The 23,563-nt window shown below is 38.2% G+C and overlaps 1 protein-coding gene across 2 annotated transcripts in view; it reads right to left on the reverse strand.

Moving 5' to 3' along the window:
* The window catches only part of LOC124260159 (synaptotagmin-1), a 74,226-nt gene extending 60,896 nt beyond the window's left edge, over positions 1-13,330 (reverse strand). The window contains exon 1 of one of the 2 annotated variants that reach the window (XM_046694414.1): positions 13,201-13,330. The gene's annotated coding sequence lies outside the window, so the exon portion shown is untranslated. Of the gene's footprint in view, positions 1-5,787; positions 5,883-13,200 lie in introns of those variants that run through there. The other variant, XM_046694415.1, reaches the window with a different exon arrangement.
* Positions 13,331-23,563: the final 10,233 nt, after the last annotated feature.

The raw sequence follows: 23,563 nt of genomic DNA on the forward strand, positions 1-23,563 counted from the left end.
GTGAGCGGATGCAGTTTGGTAGTTTAACAATTTACAAGAAAAATGACAACGTATTACATGTGAAAGCACGTAATAGCGATTTGGATGGCCCTATCCGATATATTAGTTAGTTCTTAGATTCCCATATTCTCCTGGTTGTGTAGATGTAATTTGACTAATTTTGCATCGTTATTACCAGAATACTAGCCATATCTTCAAATGTAATGAAATTACTGAAAATAATACAACATTTTAGTTGACGTCATTGCTTGTTTTATGCATTTTGCGACGTCGGAAAAAGACGACATTGGTATGCTGATTAGTATATATCTCCCCTAATTTCCATTAATTGTATAAAAGGTCTCGGCTTCTTAGTCAGAATTTAACACTCTTTAGACAAAACATAAAATGACTGATTTTTCCATTTAAATAGTGTCCTGAACATATCAACAATTAGATAGTTTGACAGCGTATCTTATTGTGAACAACACGCGCACCTGTTTGGCATCAATGTAACGTAAATAAAAATAATATTTCACAACACCCGAATATTTTGTTTGGGATAAGAATTTTGTTTGTTAATGATTATGTAGCTATTTCTCTTCATACATATGCAATGAAAGATGCAAAAAGATAGCTTTTTTATATATGGAACTATATATTAGAATATGGATGTAAGATTTGTCCGAATTCAACAATTTTCCTATAAATGTAGTTAGAGTTTGATATCCTGTCATCACAATATTATTTAATCGAATATGAATTGATTATATTATCGAAAACAATGATAGAGAATCATAAAACGTTTCGAACAAACACGCACATGTCCGATCAATATGAATGCATCATTCTTTTGTGTATAAAACGACACGAAATTATGAAATGAACAAGACAATTCCTTTAAATATGTGTGCATATACATTTCATACCATACATAAATCGTTTTCATTAATATTATCAGTTTTACATATAAGGTTGAATTAAATCACCGTTCATTAACCTGTTCATATGCAATATTAGTCCAAATAAATTGAATATTGTACATCATAGGAACTAAAGTAGTTGCAGTTATGGCTAAGTTTGATCTTCTAACACTTGTGTAAAGGTTTAGAATATGGTGTATTGCACTAAATATTTCAATTTCTTATGTAAATATGATTCAAACAATCAAAAACGTTCAAAGAATAAAACACCGTAAACCCTATATGCACGTATGATATGATATTGAACAAGGCTAAATGTAGATACTGAAGTCAGTTTCATGAAAAAGTATCTGAACTATACGCAAAATATACACTATAATACTGACAGTGTAATCGGAAGGATTGGGCAATTGTGTTTACTCTTGTTCAACCGACCTTCACCTTAAAGAAATTGCCTAATACATGTATGTAGAACAAGGTTGACATATGACATCACTACCGCTGACCGATTTCTAACAAAATGGCGGCTTTGCTGACAAGGGTACACAGGATTTTGCGAGGACCCTTCCATTGATTCAGTAATCGTTTGTACATAAATATGACATGTAAGTAATGAGAATGATTCTGACTATCTGTGTATTGTTATATGTTTTTATTGTTTTCACTGTAAGTAAGAGAAGAAGCCAGAAATGCTGATAATTACACTTGTCGTTCTGCGTGATTTTGCGTCAGTCATGGCGTCACGCTGCACGGAAACTTTGACAATTTCTTATGAATTGTCAAGTCATTGCATTGTATCTATTTATAATTTCCTATTTCTTACTACGATACTCTTTCCATGCATATTCCAAAGGTATTGAGCCATTGCAAGCAATGAATAGACGGATGAATGTTGAAAAATTTCAGAAAATGCTACGCAGAGTAAAATCGGAATTTGGCTTTGTTTACATTTCAGACAAGCGCAGTCTTTCAAGCACAGCGTTCGTTTTCACACCCAATATGTTTTCGTCTCATTTTATCTAGACAGTTGGTATTGGTGACAAAGACCAGTTGCAATTTGATTCTAAAATGTATGGGGAATTCAGCGATGCATTTTTCGAAGCTGAATATGAAATATACGTGATGTAATAGGCGTCTCAATACCGGCCTTCGCGAAACGTGATTTTGTAAACACTATCCAATATGGCAGAAAGCGCTCTACGGCGTTCGTGTAAGTGCATTTTCAAAAACATCCCAACCGATTCTAGGTTCATCTGCAACGTTTTAGAATTATAATTATCGATTTCATGTAAAACTGATATCAGTGATCATGAATATGTTATTTTCTAAATTCAATACTCCCAGTAATTATCCGATTTCAAATTTCAAAACATACAGCAAATAACGCTGTGAATCGTTCGATGAAGCCTATTTTGAAAGGTTATTTTCAGCCCTTGAGCTTTGTCTAAAATAATAGTGGATGGTATCAAGAAACAGGAAATTTCCCGAAGAATTCGAAACTGTGAAGTGTATTTGTGTGCGTGGGATATTTTGATTTTTATTGGACTTGAAATTGATGGTTGAAGGGGAAGGACATATATGTCCCTGTGGCATCCAGGGGGTTAAGCATTCAAATATTGCAAAATGAATTGTAATCAGGCTTTCAAGTTTGCTACTAAAACTAGCTTCAAATCCAATACCATTCCCATGTGTCTATGACTCAAAGCCACTTGATTTTCATTCGCCTTGTGCAATCTGAACCTAAACATGCACCCTGACATATGAAACAATGTCAAGATGTCCATGTCATGCATGATGCAAGGTCTTAACATGCACCCTGACATATGAAGCAATGTCAAGATGTCCATGTCATGCATGATGCAAGGTCTTAACATGCACCCTGACATATGAAGCAATGTCAAGATGTCCATGTCATGTATGATGCAAGGTCTTAACATGCACCCTGACATATGAAGCAATGTCAAGATGTCCATGTCATGCATGATGCAAGGTCTTAACATGCACCCTGACATATGAAGCAATGTCAAGATGTCCATGTCATGCATGATGCAAGGTCTTAACATGCACCCTGACATATGAAGCAATGTCAAGATGTCCATGTCATGTATGATGCAAGGTCTTAACATGCACCCTGACATATGAAGCAATGTCAAGATGTCCATGTCATGCATGATGCAAGGTCTTAACATGCACCCTGACATATGAAGCAATGTCAAGATGTCCATGTCATGTATGCAGCCATATGTTGACATATAACATTTAAACTCAATTAAATGTTTTTTGACATGTCATGTCAAAAATGGCTACATGCAAATTGACATGTTAGAAGTTGGAAAAAGAAAGAAGTGTGGCACAAATGCTGACATTTTACAGTCAGTAATTAAGAGATTACAATCATGATATAGACAGACAAATAAGGTTTGATGAAAGAAATCAAACAAGGGCCACAACTGGTGCACAAGACCGTTTTACAACTGTGCTACGCAGCCATGTTCAAAGTGCCTTTCAAACTGGAGATAAGCTTCACACAGCTCCTGGAGTTAGAGTGAGTGGAGAGGCCCATCGTAATCAGCTACACAGAAGGAATGCATGCCTGACATCTATATGTTATCCCACGACTGACCGAACCTCACATTTCCGCAACACATCATTGGAGTCAAGAGCAGCACCCATGGACCAATTATTGTTTGGCAACATTTTCATGATATTAACGTTAGAACGATGCGACTTAGTAATGGTGTGGTGTGGGGTCACTGTGATAAGAACGTAATATTTCTGGACGTGTCACTGGGCAGAACTACCGTGACAGCAGCCTGGAGACACACATGCACACACTTACGTGCCAACATGGATGTCATTTTGTGTTTCAGGGTGACAACCTGAACAACCACCAACCACTTTCAACGAAATTAGGAAGAATGGGATGGAATGAATGGAGTATGCCTCATTGAATCCAGGACTGTCATCAGAATAGATTCAGATTCACCAGTTATCAATGTTTGTTTGTTTGTTTGTTGCTTAATGCTGCACACAGCAATATTCCAGCTATATAGCGGCAGTCCATAAATATTCAAGACTGGACCAGACAATCCGGTGATCAACAGTATGACCATCAATCTACACAATTTGGATACAATGACATGCAACGAGCCTGACCATCCAATCCTGTTAGTCACCACATATGACAAGCATGGGTTGCTAAAGACCAATTCAAAGCCGGATCTTCACAGGTCGCTATTAATAAGTTTGACTTTTCATGTTAAGTGATGTGTGGGCGTTTTGACCAATCATCTAACAAAGTCATCTGACATCCAACGACTAATGAAAATCTCAGTCAGATGTCCCTGTTACTCTGTTATACTATTAATTTCAATAAAGATATAAAATATCAATAGTTTTTATTAAAAATATTAAACTAAGTTAACTGTCAAAATACAAAATGAGTAAAAAGAAGCAATTTATCAACATGCACCATGAGATTTTTAATATACACATGAATATATCATCATAGACCCGGGTAAAAGTGATACACAAATGAATGAATACCTGATCATGCCCCTTGTGATACATGAATAAATGTCAACATAAACCTTGTGAAACATGAATGAATGTCAACATACCCTTTGTGATACAGGAATGAATGTCAACATACCCCTTGTGATACAGGAATGAATGTCAACATACCCCTTGTGATACAGGAATGAATGTCAACATACCCCTTGTGATACATGAATGAATGTCAACATACCCCTTGTGATACATGAATAAATCTCAACATACCCCTTGTGATACATGAATGAATGTCAACATACCCCTTGTGATACATGAATGAATGTCAACATACCCCTTGTGATACATGAATGAATGTCAACATACCCCTTGTGATACATGAATAAATGTCGACATACACCTTGTGATACATGAATGAATGTCGACATACACCTTGTGATACATGAATGAATGTCGACATACACCTTGTGATACATGAACGAATGTCGACATACACCTTGTGATACATGAATAAATGTCGACATACACCTTGTGATACATGAATAAATGTCAACATACCCCTTGTGATACATGAATGAATGTCGACATACACCTTGTGATAAATGAATTAATGTCAACATACCCCTTGTGATAAATGAATGAATGTCAACATACCCCTTGTGATACATGAATGAATTTCGACATACACCTTGTGATACATGAATGAATATGTCATACATCATGTGTTACATGAAGCAATGTTATCATACACCTTGTGATGCAATTTATGAGGCAGTATGTTCAGATGTACCCTGCCCACCTTGTGACAAATCATGAAGTGATCCACCAGTTTATACATCAAGCTGTTCACGTGCACCATGTGATGTATGAAGCAATATTATCATTGATCTAGTGATTCATGGATTCTTACTCCTGTCAACAAGATCTACAACCACACTAGTCAGAAAGTGTATCACTTATGCATGTGTGTTCCTTACATATAACATAACTGAATACACTGAAGTAATTACAGACACAACTTCACACATATCTATGAATGTTTCTGCTTGTGCTGAATAAATTACAAATGTTGACAAAATCTGTACTTTCTACTGCAGCATATTGATTTAGTTTGCTATTACTAACTTCTCCAGTGCAATCAGTTCAAGTAATTTCTTCAGGGTAGTGACTGCCAAAGGATAACACACTTCTTCATCTCCAAGACAGCTTCACCATAGTAAGGAGGCCTGGAGCTGCCATTGCACATATGATTACCGAGCTAGAATGTCACCATATTCTTCCATTGATTACATCCCAGATAGGAAAGAAACAAATACCCCCACTTCACAATGTTGTCCAATACTTCAAAACACAGACTGAGGGTGACATGACTTACCTGTAACACTGACTGTATAGCAGAGTGTCGTCTACACACAGCAATCTCTACCTTCATACATGCATTAATAATGATGCCAGCCAGTCAGCCAACAGTGCTCTCCCTTTACTGGATGGGCTTTACTATTCACATATTTAATGAGCTCCACTGGAGACAATCACACAGACAAAATGTGATTGGCTTCAATTGCTATTAAGTTTCAGCTATGGATTACCAGTTTATCTGATGCAGTCTTGTCAACTCTAAGACATTCTCCCATTTTAGATGCTACAATTAAAGTTACATTAGAGACAACTGTATTGTATGTTGCTAATACTGTTTATATTAGGAAAGGAGATTTAGAGCAATAAGTAAGGGGACCACAAACACAAATTGCAACAGAAACAATTTGATGCCTGATTATATATATACTAAATAACAGTATCAAAAGTAAGGTTATTTGTGAACATATCATGTGAACATATCATCAATGGAAATGGTGTTGTTTTTTTAATGAAAACAAAAATCTCTAAGTAATATATCTAGTGAATGGTTAAATGTTAAGGGTATAAATATGATGATTTAAATTTTTGAAAGTAAAACAACTTTGAATTTATAATCACATGCAATTTTTAGCTATTATGACATCACGGGATCGAAATTTCCAATTAAATGATTATTTAAATTTTCAGGTTAAATAAAAGAGAAAATGCTACTTCCTATCACTGATATGGATTCAAACAATATGTCCTCCATATTCTCCACTTTCAGCTTAGTCAGCAAACAAGAAAGAAAATACTCAAAGACATCAATGTTGACATTTGACCAACCCCTTAGTGGAAGGCAAAACTCTAGTTAGTTATCACTGAACCAGATCATAGTGACATTCATTCTAGTTAGTGATGTAACAAAGGAGACTGTCTTCATATCATCTTTAAATTGATACATTGAACGTGAATACCTTTTAATAACAATATTTTATGCAGCATCTGCAACACACAGTGCTTTAAACAGTCAGAAGTAAGCACCGGTATGCCGTGGCCAGTTCACTCGGCTTTTCACACTCTGTGATTTATACACCATGGAATAGGTACAAACACATACGTGTTGACAGCTAACCTTGTCCTTGTGTAGCAGGGCGTGGAGTCATCCCACAGATGACATCCTTACCTTTGATCAGCTTGCTGACAGGGTTAACCTCTTTGGTCATGTGGACAAGGCGTCCGACTTCGGATCAGAGCACGGGACTCGGATATTTTATGGCCGCTACACTTGGCATCCACAGTCAATGATAAGACTGCAGGAGCAACTGATGTGAACAGGTTCCACAAAATTGGGCTCAAACTGCGAATCAAATGCAAACATTTATCTGACTATACTTCAGCATGATTTACAGGTCCAAAGATTGGCAATCATCTCCATGCAGCTCATCTCCATGCAGGACTGCCACATGTTGCGATGCGTCTCACAAAATATCATATCGCCAACATACATCAATGATGTACATGTTGAAAATGGGGTAATCGTCACAAGATTTTGTGGTGGATTGGTAATGGTGTGGTGTGGGACCATTCTGACACCTATCCTCGTCCTATTTTGCAAGGTGTATGGTTTGATGTTTCGCCTTTCAGGATAACAACGCACATGCTCAGCATACACATATCATCAATGATCGCCTTTAGCAACACAATACCCATTGAATGCCAAGGCTAGCATTGAGCCAATATCTTCTCGCACTGAACATGTCTGACTATCAACATTGTCGGCTACAAACCACATTGGCTGAACTTGGCCAGGAGCTGAAAGATGAGTGAGACAAACTCCCTCAAATTGCTATTGGGAGACTCGTATGTAGTATGCAAGTGAATGGATGTTTAAGAAATTGTTCTGCTGATTGTCCTTCTACGTCAATGGTGGCAATAACATCTACTGCCATACTCACTACCAGCTATAATAATGTGCTCTCAATTCTCAATTCATTCATTATTATCATACAACTACTAATATCATAACGCATATGTGTGTGTCACCAATTGGACCTGTGTTATGGCCAGGGATGACTGCATACCTAACAGTTTGGGAAATGTTCCAAATATCCCCCTACTTCTTTTGAACAGTATATTAGTCAGTTACCTTGTGTGTATATCAATGCATATATCAATATTTATCATCTAATGGAGGGTGTTATAGGTGCAATAAAGCAATCTGATAAACGTGGTGTCCAAATCTGATAACTATGCAAATTAGGTCTATCCACGAACTACTTTCACAAAACTCCATACACACCATGCGAATACTAAAACGTTAACATTTCATTGATGACGTTGTCGCGAGTTTACATTGTTTGAAAACAAACATGGCTGCCCCCATTCTCAAAAAATGTTGATTCTGTAAGAATTGATGACAGAGGTTCTGGAGTAATTGACTTTGGAAAATATGAAACGGAGTACTTCGTTCAAATTGAAGATACAGATTATGAGGCACGACTGAAAGGCAGTCGTCTAAGAAAGGTACCAACCAAGGATTTTGATCTATCGATCACAATACAGACAACGAATCGATTGCGTCAGGTATCAGAAACTGATATTGATGAGGTGATTACCCGCAATGAAAATAGAAACACCCTGGAAAACCCTGCCCGATTTGTTGTTCCTTTCAGACAGAAAGATCTTATTTTAAGCATGAGTTATGTTTGCACTGTATTAGCGTCTAGTCACAACCATATGCTACCATTATGAACGACCTTCACCTTGGTGTACCGCTAAGTATTCTTATGCGAATGCTCGATTCTCTTCATATTAATTCACGTACGATTTGCTTCTTTTTTTAAGAATAATTTTAAGAATAACATTATATGATAAAGGCTCGCATAATACAATTTTTATTCCTAATATATGATATTAATGATACGGAAACACATGAGGTTAATAATCTCTATCTACATACAACAACAAAGTCCTATACATTTGCAGCTGTACAAAGAAACTTGTTCAATGTCATGTGACTTTCTAATAGTTTCAAATTTATAAAGTATTCAGGATATTATCACTTGTGTTCATATCTCAGCTGACCAAATAGGTATATTTCAGGTGTTTCCCATAAGTGGTCAGCGGAGACACTACAGATGACAACTAGTTTCATGATGGCCTCAGATTTACATAACAATGAACAATCAATCAACATATTATCAGTTTGACAAATCCACTGTGCAGGATAACACAGATAGATCAATCAACAAACAATGGGTTAATCCTTAGATTGAGGTCTTTTTACATCTCAAATGCTCATTCCTGTCTTGCTATGATACCATGTGCATAATGCATTCACCACATCAGACTGGATTTGTAACCCAATCTTAGATAGCATAATTACTGCAGACAAGAAAACTGCCAAATGGTAGCCATTGATTGGTCTATATCCTCACACATCCTCAGACTTCATTTGTAGTCGTTGTCAGATAATCTGATTATCAATAGACAGGTTGTCTATATCATTTTATACAATAGTATACATCTTTAACATGTCATGAATAGAAATCAAGCTATGCAACAAAGAAATGGGATCCAAATCAATCTCAGTTATCTATCATCCACACAGTCAGAAATCCCAACATGCTGTCACTGCGGGGATACTTCCTTTTATCAAGCTATAACATCAGGCTATTTCCAAATATTTCCACTGTCTTTTGTCTGTTTAACATTCACCAGCGACAATATATAATCTCCATAGATCATGGGTAAACAATCATAATTTAGAAATGTATATATGTTACAGTCAATGTGTAAAATCAGATTGACTGAAGGTCAGTTTTAGGGTATGACATGAAACAATAGGTTAATTAAGTCATGATTACAGCTGATTGTTATAGCTCTTCTAAAGGAAGCCAGGTAAGGTGATCAACCATAACATAACATAATCAACCAAAGTTTGGGTAACTAATGATAATCCCTAAGGCTGTGTGACTGGAACAGATTGGTTTATTTTCTTGACTTTTCTCAGTGAGAACTGGGAGGTTACTGGTTTCCAATCTAAGTGAGTGAGCGAGTTGAGTTTTACGCCGCACTCAGTAATATTCCAGCTATATGGCAGTGGTCTGTAAATAATCGAGTCTGGACCAGACAATCCAGTGATCAACAGCATGAGCATCGATCTGCGCAATTGGGAACTGATGACATGTGTCAACCAAGTCAGCGAACCTGACCACCCAATCCCATTAGTCGCCTCTTACGACAAGCATGGGTTACGGAAGGCCAATATTCTAACCCGGATCTTCACTTGTAGTTTCCAATCTAAACCAGTGTAAGTAGACATCTCAGTTATAATGGAAGAAGCTTTCTGCACAGAGTTATTGAAAAGAAGAAATGTTGATGCCAAGTCTCTTCTCATGACCACAGATGAATACTTTCAGCACTTCGATAAGCTGAGGGCTGCAGCTTCTAGAAAGAAGTGCAATCAACAGTACCCTGTCCTTGGACAATATGAAATCCTACAGTGTGGCGACATTGAGAAACTGATAAGAAAACACAATGAAAGCATCAAGAAACTGTTTACTTCACACACAAAGATGATATTGTTAGAAAGTGTACAGGTCTTTAATTACAGGTGGTTGACAGTTGTAATGCTCAGTTGTGTATAGCCACCACATCGACTCATTATGGGCAGCTAATCAACACTAGAAGGCAGTGTAAGGAGGTCAGTCCATACTAAAAAGCAGTTACATGCAATTCCAGATTGGTAGACAATACATGTCTAATAAAGTGGAGTTTCAATACACAAACATGCCTCTTGCAACCTAAATTATTATGTAATCTGAAATTCCAGTCTACTAACCTGTACTCCCGATTTGAGTCAATCTAATGCTTGATTATTTCTATTTTGAAAATATGGTGCTTGCTCTTAAAAAGACGCTAGGCTGACACAGAGGGTTGGTTTTGTACACAAAAAATGTAAAGCTACCTTAATAATTGAGAATTTCAGAGACCTGGACCTTCTATGGAGATCCCTGAAAACATCTCTGCTCCACAATAAGGATGACATGTAAAACATTTCATACTACTGCAATGAACACTCCCTGGGTTTTGAAATATACATATTTTCTGATGTTGAGATATTACACAATGTTTGTCAATATGTTTATCATTTGGCATCTACTATACCTTTGTGACTCACAGTGCTGCCAGGTATTGTATAGTGAGTGAGTAAGTGAGTGAGAAAGTGAGTGAGTGAGTGAGAGTTAAGTTTTACGACACACTCAGCAATATTCCAGCTATATGGCAGCGGTCTGTAAATAATCGAGTCTGGACCAGACAATCCTGTGATCAACAGCATGAGCATCGATCCAAGTAATTTGGATACAATGACATGTGTCAACCAAGTCAGCAAGCCTGACCACCCGATCCCGGTAGTCGCCTCTTATGACAAGCATGGGTTACTGAAGATCAATTCTAATCCGGATCTTCACAGGTAGGTATTGTTTGAAGGGAGCAATCAGTAAATATTGTAATGTTCACCGATTGATTTCGTTATACCTGCAGTGCAGATAAAATATTGTTATCACACGTAAAATTCATTGTCCAGTTGCACAACATTTTCCACAACAAGCAGTTTTATTGGCATAAATTCCCCATGTCAAAGTCTTCTGTGGTGAAATAATTACAAGAAGCAAAAAGGTAAACCAGTCTATTTTCATGCTCATAAATAAGTTACACAAGACCACACAATGTGTACACAATCTTTGTGACATCTCATGGAAGGTCAGAGGTCGCTGTGTAACATGTCACTTGTACTGGTGGACAACATGATTTTGCCAAGCAGAAAAGAATTTATATTTAAGAATGAAAAAGTCAGTTAAATAACAACCATCTGAAAACAAATTCTTTCAGAGCGTGTAATGTGAACTTTTCTGGGGATAGTGAAACTGACCGTGAATATCCCTCTCACTCTGCTCATAAAGAATCATATGCTGTTAGTGACAACAATAGGATTGTTGATAACATGCTGTAGTCAAAACTTTGATGACGCAGGCTGATTAATTCACCATGTTCACTCTGTTGACTGGGTGCAGGTCGTGAAAAACAAATCCATTTGTACCCTGATGTTTGTTTTACTAAGTAGAGACGGTGTAACTGCTGGTACTACACGCACATTCACCTGTACTTTAGTCAAAGCTGTTGTTGCTCTCATGCCAACTGTTTGACATGCCACAAGGAAAACATTTCTACAACTCTGGGGCAGCAGTACAATGATTCAAATTTAAATGGGTGGTCATTTTTCTACAAATCAAAATGCATTGAGGAATGAACTTACTGTTGTGTGATTTATTTGACACACTGCATTTTACCCAAGCTTTGCAACCACAAAGTAGGATGGAAAATGCAGATAATTACACTAGCCTATGTGCATAATTTTAGATCAGTATGACTAAAAAATTGCTTTGAACTGAAAATGAAAATAAAAAATGCTAACATAGCAAACAAACTAAATGTTTCTAGTCTTATTGGTTATGTTTCAGAATGGTTATTGGTGTCATGATAAATTACAGGTGAATGTCATCAATAAAGTGGAAATTTTTGTAACAGAATTCTCCAAGTTGAGATCTCATATTTACATTCCAAAGGATGATACACAAAATAACAGTGATTTTGCAATATCATAAATAGTGCAATTTACTGTCTGTTTGAACAAATATTATGTTCCCTTCCACCCAGCACTTCCTGTAATGCTGAAGCATTTTCCTCATATTCAGAATCTCCACTCACCCTTGAACACCTTTTCAGTTTAAATGGAGTTATTTCTTTCTGTCAAAATATACATTTTCAGTGACTAAGTGTTGATCTATGATATTTATAAGACAGCAACATTTCAAATGTGGTAAACAACAATTTCATATTGCCAAAAATGATGACATCACAGAACGGTAATCTTTCCATAACTATTCTAGACGGTGATTTTATGGTGGTCAAAAATTATTGCCAACTATTCAACTGGAGAACATGTTTTCATATCCTTTATCAGGGTATCAGGAGGTTAAAGCCGTAATTGTGTGAATCAATAGAATAGTTTGAGGAAAAAGTAGTTTGATTCAAACTGTAAACTGGCAGTTGAGACAGCCGAAACATGGAACGATTAGGCTATTTTCTAAACCCATTTATTAATTTTGTCGAGAATACATGTTACGAATCGTGATATTGGGACATAAATTAGATCCCTGGCCCAAATCATAATAACCACAACTTTATGTTACAGGCTTATACTGTAAGATACTAGCAGTAGTAAGATGTTACATCCAATATATACGGGTAGCGAGCGAACAGGTGGGTACCCACCAGCCAGATAAATACACACCGTCAGTCAACCGTGTCGGTGAAGGGAAGAACGTTGGTTGCACATATCACTAAGAAAATAGATCTATAGCGTAACAATAATATTCCTTACTTCCAGTCGTACTTTCATATCACGATGACAGCTAAGCGTCCGTTGCTACGATGGCCCGTTGATAAGAAATGAAGAGGACGTAAATGGGACTAACCAGTAGTGGTGTGAACAGCGTATTTGCCTCCCTTTGTTGTTAATGGTTGATGTAAAAATGAAAACTGCCTGACCGCACCCGAACGAGAACTTCTATAAGAAGAGGGACTTTGGGTCGTTTTAGCCGCGTATATATATGAATGGATTAAGATACGATAAGATTTAACTTTATTATCCCGGGGGATCTTCTTTCATCAAAACGGTCTCAAAATAAATATAAACACAGTTCACAAAAAACTTACACAATAACATTACACTCACACAATGAATGCTGGTTACACAAATATACACAATAAAACTGACATGATTCAGTAGTTATCACATGGTGATGATTCAAAACATTTGTTGCATTCACGAATACTGGGTGGTGTGAAAGACTGTCGAGCTCTGTTTGTTTTGAGGGGAATGAAATCGAAAGCGAAGTCCAGAAGGAAGTACACGTAAAATATTCTATTCTATATTAAATTCTAATTTCAGTTGCTTTTTTACAATCTGGCGCCCATAGATATAGGGAATATACTCGAAATACACTCCAGCAGTTCTGCTGGTACTAGTATTAAAATTTTTGAAAAGTTTTATTTTGTTGCGAGCAGACAGACCCCATACCAACATAGAACATTGTTGGTCAACACACTTTGAATAATATTTTGATAAAAACCGGTCATTATGGCTTTGTCAGCAGAAATGTTTCCTAAGCGGCGAAGAAAATAAAGACGCTGTTGGCCTTTTTTTAAAATGTGATCAGTATGCTTTGAAAACGAATGTTTTTAGTCCAAAATGACGTCGAGATATTTGTAATGGAAAACGATAAATTCTACATTATCAATTGTAAGAGGATGTAGAGGTTCCTTATTTCTCCGAAAATCAACCACCATGTTTTTGTTTTCTTTACATTCCGAATTTATTTTTGTCTTTACACCAAGATAGAAATTGTTCAATGCCTTGACGATAATTATGTTCAGAATCAGAAATGAGGCCAGTAAGAGCGGCGTCACCTGCGAATTTTACAGCAATCACAGTCATGGGAATACAAAATTGAAGAGTAAGGGTGAAAGAACACAGCCCTGTGGAGGTCCAGTAAAGGTTAAGCGAAATATGATTGGTAGCCATTGACACTGACATACTGATTTTTATGTATCATGAATTCTTTAACCATTTGATAATGTTGCTATTAACACCTAGATTAAACAGTTTACTCATCAAAAGGTGTGATCGACTGGATGGTATTGAAGGCGGAAGAAAAATCCGCCTTCAAAACCATCCAGCCACACCTTTTGATGAGACAGATGAACAGTTTGTTTATACAGAGAATGTAGTATCTGATTTATATCGCGATCCATTTCAAAAGGCGTTTTGATCACATTTCGTTTCCGAAGTCCAATTTTCATATGACGAGTCCTCGGATAAAGCTGGTTCCTGGCTCCCTTTGCGCGTCATTTACTTGCGCCAGAGACAGGGACCAGTTTAATCCGTTATGGGAGCACCTTTAGAACATAAGCTGGTTCCCGGCTCCTTTTGCGCGCGCTAAAGCGAAGCTATATTGCGATATACGAGACGGGGCCCAGCTTACTTTAGAATACAGCACCACAACTTCTCGTGAGGACGATCTCTGCCGTAGGTCACGTGTCATTAAGACAAGCAACCAGTTTGTGAGAACCCGTCGGACGCGAACCCGCGACCTTCGGATTGTCAGCTCGACACTGTATCCGACTGAGCTACGTCCACACTGTTGCACAATGTGCAAATTTATCGAGTCATTCCTGTGACGTCACGGAAATGAACGGAAAGAGTCGAATAGGTCACGGACAATTACGAAGGTTACGGGTAGACTTGGTGTCTCGTGATTTTAATCTACGGACACTTGCCGAATGGATCCGATGCCATTTGGCACACTCGTCCCATTCTGTAATCTACAAGATAACGTGTGGCGTGGAATGAGCCGATATGCCTCAAACTGAAAAGGGTTGTTGACGTCAGACGTAGATTTCACGGTGCATGCATGAATGACGCGCTTTTTTATAAATCGGTGAGTTTGTGACAGAAAAGTGATGTAGGGAACACTGTAAGGATAATGTGGATCGCACTAAGGAACGAGGGGGACATGAGCATGTGTAGTGACGGCACTACCATTTACCATGTACTGGTATATGGTCTCTGAACCTGGCGAACTGGCGACGCGTTTGGTTCAGCGATGAATCGCGTTTCCTCCTGCAACGACGGGATGGGAGACGTGTCTATCGACGTCGACACGAACGTTTTGTGCCGAACTACGTTCGACAGGTGGACAGATATGTTGCAGAAAAAGCGTCATGGTGTGGGGGAACATGTCCTACACGGGTAGATCAGAGCTAGTGATGGTTCAAGACAGTCTTATAGCAAATCGCTACATCAACCAAATTCTACAGCTACCACCTCACTTCCTCCCACTTTTAACCGCCAGAGGGAGCTGTTTCAATACAACGCTCGAATCCACACACCTCGTGTCACAGGTGACTGTCTTGCCAATGCAAACGCCAATGTCCTTCCCTGGCCTTCCAAATCGCCTGATCGTCTATGGGACGAACTTGATCGACGCGTCCGTAAACGTCACCATAGTCCTCAGACACTGCCAACTCGTTCCTAGAAGAATGACGAAGAATTCCTCAAGCAAAAATCCGACGACTTGTGCAATCCATTCCAAAGAGTTGTCGAGCAGTGACGGCTGCAAAGGGTGGTGTCCTGAAATCCCCCGTTTGCAGTTTGTGAACTGAATAAATGCGGACAATGACAACAATACATATATTCATCCGTGTGTCGAATTTCCTTCATCTATGTTCAAACTTTGTCGGCGTACCTACGTTTAATGCATTTCCTTATTTTGGGCCAGTGCGTTTCTTTCTTTTCTTTTTTTATTTGAAGAGGTTATACATATTTCATTCTCGAATCAACAATGCCATATTTCAGGAACGTTCATTCCACTTCGATCCATCTAATGAATTTGATGAAATCCCATAATCACAGTATGGCGCCAAGTATAAATAGCTGGTTTACTATTAATTTGTATAGTTATCTTATCAATAACTCATTTATCGATATCACACATTCTATTTTTATATCACTATAAAGGTATTTTAGATATAATAAAACTCGAAATGTTTCTGATGTAAAGGACATCAATAATTCACTGTATCGTGCGCAAATAATGTCAGTTTATAATTTTTATCGAATTTGTAATTATGGCACATACACATGAACATGCGGTATGTATTTTTTGTAATAAGTAATAGATTATTACTATGAAAATGCTATACAATGTATATGAAATAATTCTAACCACACGTTCTCGGATTTTCTGCTGTAAATATATGGCGAGTCGCCCAGCAGTGATGGCCGCCATACGGTCGAAGGGTTAGCGCAGCAGATCCCGGGAACTAGGCTGAGTCAACTACGCTTCCAGTCATTCAGACTGGTTCCCGGGGTCTGCTGCGCTAACGCTTCGACACTGACCCCGCCAATCACTACTTGAAAGGTGGCCATCACTATTGGGCGACACGCCATATATTTACTAAAGTGAGTGAGTTTAGTTTTACGCCGCACTCAGCAGTAATCGAGTCTGGACCAGACAATCCGGTGATCAACAGCATGGGCATCGATCTACGCTATTGGCATCGATCTACGCATACCATGACATGTGTCAACCCAAGCCAGCGAGCCTGACCACCGATCCCCTTAGTCGCCTCTTACGACAAGCATGGGTTACTGAAGGTTCATTATAACCCGGACCTTATTTACTAAAAAAAATCGGAGAACGGGTGTTTAGAATCTTAGCATTTTCATCGATATTTTGGCAAAGTAAACGTCATCAAAGGAACGACCATCGTTACTTCTAGCGCACGAAAACGTTATTTAAGCAGTTTAGAGACACGAAAACCGTCGTTACGATTGCAATGTGATTGGCAAACAATATGTGAATAACACACGCCCGATTTTCAACACCGACATGTGCGTTGACATTTAGTGTCAGCTCGCTATTGTCACAAAATCGTATACATAAAACATGGATCTGAACAACATTGATTGAATATGAATTGAATTTCACCTGATGAAGGAGTAAGAATATACTTCGAAACGTCGCGACCCTCCACAATAAAGAAGTTGACATCCATAAAATTCTTGTCTTCATGTACATGTAGTTAGCATCTTTAATTAAGCAAATTTGATGACGCACTGTCCGATGATTTGGTCCCATTTTCTCCTGTTGAATGCTAGAAATAAACTGAACGCCCAGTAATAGTAACTAGAAAATGGTTACCACGTATATAATTAATAATAAATAGATCCAATACATTTGAAACACATAACTGAATATTTCAACCATGTATTTTTAACAACGCATGTGCTTTCAAAAATGGAATGATAATACAGAAGAATATATTTATCAGTTTTATTCATTTGGCATATATCATTTCAATATAACATCCATATCTATTCTTCAATTTGCATCGAGGTGATCATGATCAATAGGCATTGATCTTAAAAAGTATAACAATTAGTGACGGTATGGCAACATCTGCATGATGCTACCAAGAAGTTGATTACACACCGGACCATGTTATCTGCTGGATATGGAAAGCCACAGGGTTTTCTCTCTCTCTCTCTCTTTCTTTCTCTCTCTCTCTCTGTGTTTCAGCTTGTTCTGAAAGAGCCCACTCATAAAGAGGTAAGTGTGAAGTGTCTGAAACATACATACATACACACTCCCAGGTGTCGCTTTCCTAAAGACATGTTTAGTAAAAAACAGTTAATATTTCATAATAATTCCGTTTTCCTATTACTTAAAAAACTGTAGCTATATCTGAGGTTGGAGTAGGGTGGGGAATGGGGTAAATTCAGTTTTGGAACCTGTTGGTATTAAAATCACAATAGACAGACAGTATTCAGTAAAGAGGCCATAGGCCCATAATACAGACAATATTTGATTGCATGAAACACACATGCCAGTGAAGTGATTAATTAGGTTTCCCTTAGCTGTTGAACCTTATATAAATATAGACATAAGTTATATACAGCAACAAAGTTTTCAGATGACAGAATTTCAATAATATGTTGTTTGTTGGTTGGTTGGTTTGTTGCTTAACGCCGCACTCAGCATTATTCCAGTAATATGGCGGAGTTCTGTAAATAGTCTGGTCTGAACAAGACAATCCAGTGATCAACAGAATGAGCATCGATCCAATAAAAGATGTTACAATGTGGAACTTGATATATAATTGTTTAAGATACATATTTCTTAGGGCTGAGCAATGCTCACATACAAGCAATATATGAAATTCATCTTTAACAAAAGATCTCCCCGTTAATATACAATGTTTACATAGTTGTTCAGCGTATGGGACATTTGTGTATCCAGGCCGCAGGATATGGAGTTCCTTCACATGGGTTGCCTTAGTCTTGGTTATCTTGCCTCGGCGCATCTCATTGTTATGCTTGTTTTCATTGTTAATCATCTTGTTTTATCATCCATTGTCTTTGTTAGCCCTCATGTACCCATGTATATCCTGCTGTACTCATTCTCCACTTCATGCTTGAAAACGGTATACGTATCTATACCGAAACGTCGCTATTGTACAATAAAGAAGTTGATCATCCATAAAGACTCGTCATTTGCTACAACTTCTAAAATGCCTCTCAAGCAGTTCAGCATGACTGTTATAGGTTGTCAAATTATCTTGGTTTAAAAAGGTGAATACATATCTTCTCATTCCCACATCCTGTGTTAACTACACATATTTAAATCCACAGAATATATTTAATATGGGTAGTCCATGTGGTACGGCCAGTGTCCTCCTTTATGCAGCATTGGCGAGGCAGTCCGAGTTCATAAAAAAACAGTAGCCTGCACCAATACTTCTATAGCCCGTGTGGTGTACACAAGTTGGAGAGTGGCTCTGCCACATTCTCCCCAAACTATAGCATTGTTTATTTTACACATTTTGAGAAACCATTTACACATTTTATGCAATAAATTTACAGTATGAGGTCGCCTATACTTCTGCACCATAACGCACTATAGGCACAATCATATCATCAAATATCTTAAATAAATATGATGGTATATTTCCATCTTTCTTTTGATATTTGTACACTGTCATAATAGCCATTTTACTCAGTGCACCGAGAGTAATTTGTGCTTTAGTCAAAATAGGTTTAGGTGTTAACACAATACCCAAATATCTATAAAAAGACACAATTTTGAGATACAGACCATAAAATATTAGTTTTTAAAAATAGAATCACAATAGTGAACTGGTCAACAAATTCAGAGCAAATTCTCCAAACTTCAAAGAAAAATCCCTGATTGTTTGTTGAACTATGCACCCCGCATATTACCGTCTATAAGCCGACCCCATAGATAAGCCGACCCCCAAACTTGACCCTTAAAATCAGTGTCAAAATGGTATGTTTCGTACATAAGCCGATCCCCCGCGATGGGTCGCAGCCAACAGAGACCAGACCAGAGACATCTTGGATATAAAACGTATGTATGTTTGGTGAGAATATTACATAATAAAGATTACCGGTATATTGTGGAAACCTGTCTTTGTTTTCCTTTTTATATCCCAACGATCACTGCTTGCATCAACAACGAGACGCCATTTTGTGAAATCGGTGAGTATACAAATGTGAACCCAAGAGAAAAAGTACCCACGGTAAATAAAACTGAAGTGATTTTTTTATTCAAAACATATTATTTAGGTGTTCATTGAGAACAATTAATTATATTTCATAAACAATAAGAAAAATAATACAAGTCATCGGTGTCCATTCACAACAAATATTGACATTTCATCAAGCATGTATACATATAACATATGGGAACAATTCATTAGACAATGAAGTAGTAGTCCATTATGTCAAGCGATGACATTTTGTTTACAAATCATCGGCCGTAAATCCTTCGAACAGCCAGTGCCTTCCACGCTAACTCATCGGTTCAGTCATAATAATAATCTTGCAGATTGTCACACACAAGGACATCTTCGTCTTCTTTCCTGGGTTCGGTGGTTAGGAAACCTCGAACAAGGCATCGTTTCTGAACCGTCCAGCGCATTCGAAATGCCATATTTCAAGAATGAATTCAGGACAGTGTTTGTTGGGATTTCTTGCCACGATTCCTTGACCCATCTCGCAACTTCACTAAGCGGACCGGAGCCCTCCTCATTGCATTGGATTTTGTGAAAGTGTGTTCTCCGTTAATCATCCAATCAGTCCACTTTTTCCTGACGTTCATCTTGAACGGCTTGTTTGGAGAAACATCCAGTGGTTGAAGTAGTGATGTGCTGCCAACCGGAATAACAGCCTGGTGCGTCTTCTTTTCAATCAACTTTTTCTTCACAGGACACAAATGGGCCCTGAACATATCCCAAACAAGTATGCACTGATGTAAAGTATAATAAAGTAAAGCAAAAAGTGTCCATAGCAGCAGTTATTCAAACTAGTTAACTGCTACCGGGCTGAATAATTGCTGATATCAAATAATATGATTATTGAGATGCATCACCTGCATGGGTTATCATGCTCAAAATATCATGGAGTAAAAATATCATGAAATATAATTTATCTTGAGTGCACTAGTTAGTATGTACGGAAGCGCTGAAGGCACCTGATGAAATATAATTTATCTTGAGTGCACAAGTAAGTTTTCTTGAGCGCACAAGTTAACATCTTGAGCGCACAAGTTAGTATGTTGAGCGCACAAGTTAATATGTTGAGCGCACAAGTTAGTATGTTGAGTGCACAAGTTAACATCTTGAGCGCTCAAGTTAGTATGTTGAGTGCACAAGTCAGTATGTTGAGTGCACAAGTTAACATCTTGAGCGCTCAAGTTAGTATGTTGAGTGCACAAGTTGACATCTTGAGCGCTCAAGTCAGTTATCTGGAGCGCACAAGTTAGTATCTTGAGCGCACAAGTTAGTATGTTGAGTGCACAAGTTAACATCTTGATCGCGCAAGTTATTATGTTGAGTGCACAAGTTAACATCTGGAGCGCACAAGTTAGTATCTGGAGCGCACAAGTTAAAATCTTGAGCGCTCAAGTTATTATGTTGAGTGCACAAGTTAACATCTGGAGCGCACAAGTTGACATCTTGAGCGCTCAAGTCAGTTATCTGGAGCGCACAAGTTAGTATCTGGAGCGCACAAGTTAGTATGTTGAGTGCACAAGTTAGTATCTTGAGCGCACAAGTTAGTATGTTGAGTGCACAAGTTATTATGTTGAGTGCACAAGTTAACATCTGAGCGCACAAGTTGACATCTTGAGCGCTCAAGTCAGTTATCTTGAGCGCACAAGTTAGTATCTTGAGCGCACAAGTTAGTATGTTGAGTGCACAAGTTGACATCTTGAGCGCTCAAGTCAGTTATCTGGAGCGCACAAGTTAGTATCTTGAGCGCACAAGTTAGTATGTTGAGTGCACAAGTTGACATCTTGAGCGCTCAAGTCAGTTATCTGGAGCGCACAAGTTAGTATCTGGAGCGCACAAGTTAGTATGTTGAGTTAACATCTTGAGCGCTCACAGTATGTTGAGTAGTTGACATCTTGAGCGCAAGTCAGTTATCTGGAGCGCACAAGTTAGTATCTTGAGTGCACAAGTTAACATCTTGAGCGCTCAAGTTATTATGTTGAGTGCACAAGTTAACATCTGGAGCGCACAAGTTAGTATGTTGAGTGCACAAGTTAGTATGTTGAGTGCACAAGTTAACATCTTGAGCGCACAAGTTGTTTATCTGGAGCGCACAAGTTAGTATCTTGAGCGCTCAAGTTATTATGTTGAGTGCACAAGTTAGTATGTTGAGTGCACAAGTTAACATCTTGAGCGCACAAGTTAGTATGTTGAGTGCACAAGTTGACATCTTGAGCGCTCAAGTCAGTTATCTGGAGCGCACAAGTTCGTATCTGGAGCGCACAAGTTAGTATGTTGAGAGCACAAGTTAACATCTTGAGCGCTCAAGTTATTATGTTGAGTGCAATAAGTTAACATCTTGAGCGCTCTGGCTATTATGTTGAGTGCAAGTTAAGTTAACATCTTGAGCGCTCAAGTCAGTTATCTGGAGCGCACAAGTTAGTATCTGGAGCGCACAAGTTAGTATCTGGAGCGCACAAGTTAGTATGTTGAGTGCACAAGTTAACATCTTGAGCGCTCAAGTTATTATGTTGAGTGCACAAGTTAACATCTTGAGCGCACAAGTCAGTTATCTGGAGCGCACAAGTTAGTATCTGGAGCGCACAAGTTAGTATGTTGAGTGCACAAGTTAACATCTGGAGCGCACAAGTTAGTATGTTGAGTGCACAAGTTAGTATGTTGATGATACACCACTCAATATAAGCAGTTCATGTGGAAGCAATGGAGGAGGAGTGGGGACGCGAGTTGATTCCTGCTTATTTCAGTCTTGGGTTCCAATATAAAGATAAATAACACATCTTCTTGTCAAAACAATAGTATTGTTAGTACGCCACTTGAAGCGTATTCTGATGTGCATGTATATCTCTTTCGCACCGGATACCAGATTTGCTATGTTACAGACTTTGCTGATGTTTGACGATCTGGACAAAGACATGGTTATCATGGTAGACATGGTAACTACAACACACATACGTATACATTATGTGTTCAAAAAAATAGCATTGTCCTTGGGCGTTTGATAAAATATATGCAAAGAAAATAACAACTTTCAGCGCTCCCAAACTCTAAAAGATATAGAAATATTGATTAGCATGTACATGCTTTCTACAGCTGTACTGGCCTGAGTGAGTGAGTTTAGTTTTACGCCACACTCAGCAACGTTCCTGCTATATGGCGGCGGTCTGTAAATAATCGAGTCTGGACCAGACAATCCAGTGATCAACAGCATGAGCATCCATCTGCGCAATTGGGAACAGATGGACATGTGTCAACCAAGTCAGCGAGCCTGACCACCCAATCCCGTTAGTCGCCTCTTATGACAAGCATGGGTTACTGAAGGCCAATATTCTAACCCGGACCTTCACGGGTCCTGTACTGGCTTGACTAATCTCACAATGTTCTAAATCTTCCATATCACGATTTCTATTACGCTTTTTGGGCCATCTCCCCTTTGCTTTGGCAGATATTGCTATAATGTTGCATTAGAATCTCAGTTGCTGTAGGGGCTATTATTGATGAAAGTATCAACGAAATCAAATCGCATCAGGCAAAGTAGTACTAACGAAATTCGGTACAAATAATGATAATAACCAAGATAAAACAATAGGTCT

The sequence above is a fragment of the Haliotis rubra genome, unplaced genomic scaffold (assembly GCF_003918875.1).
Source record: "Haliotis rubra isolate DU_JTF1 unplaced genomic scaffold, ASM391887v1 Scf751, whole genome shotgun sequence".
Lineage (NCBI taxonomy): Eukaryota > Metazoa > Mollusca > Gastropoda > Lepetellida > Haliotidae > Haliotis > Haliotis rubra.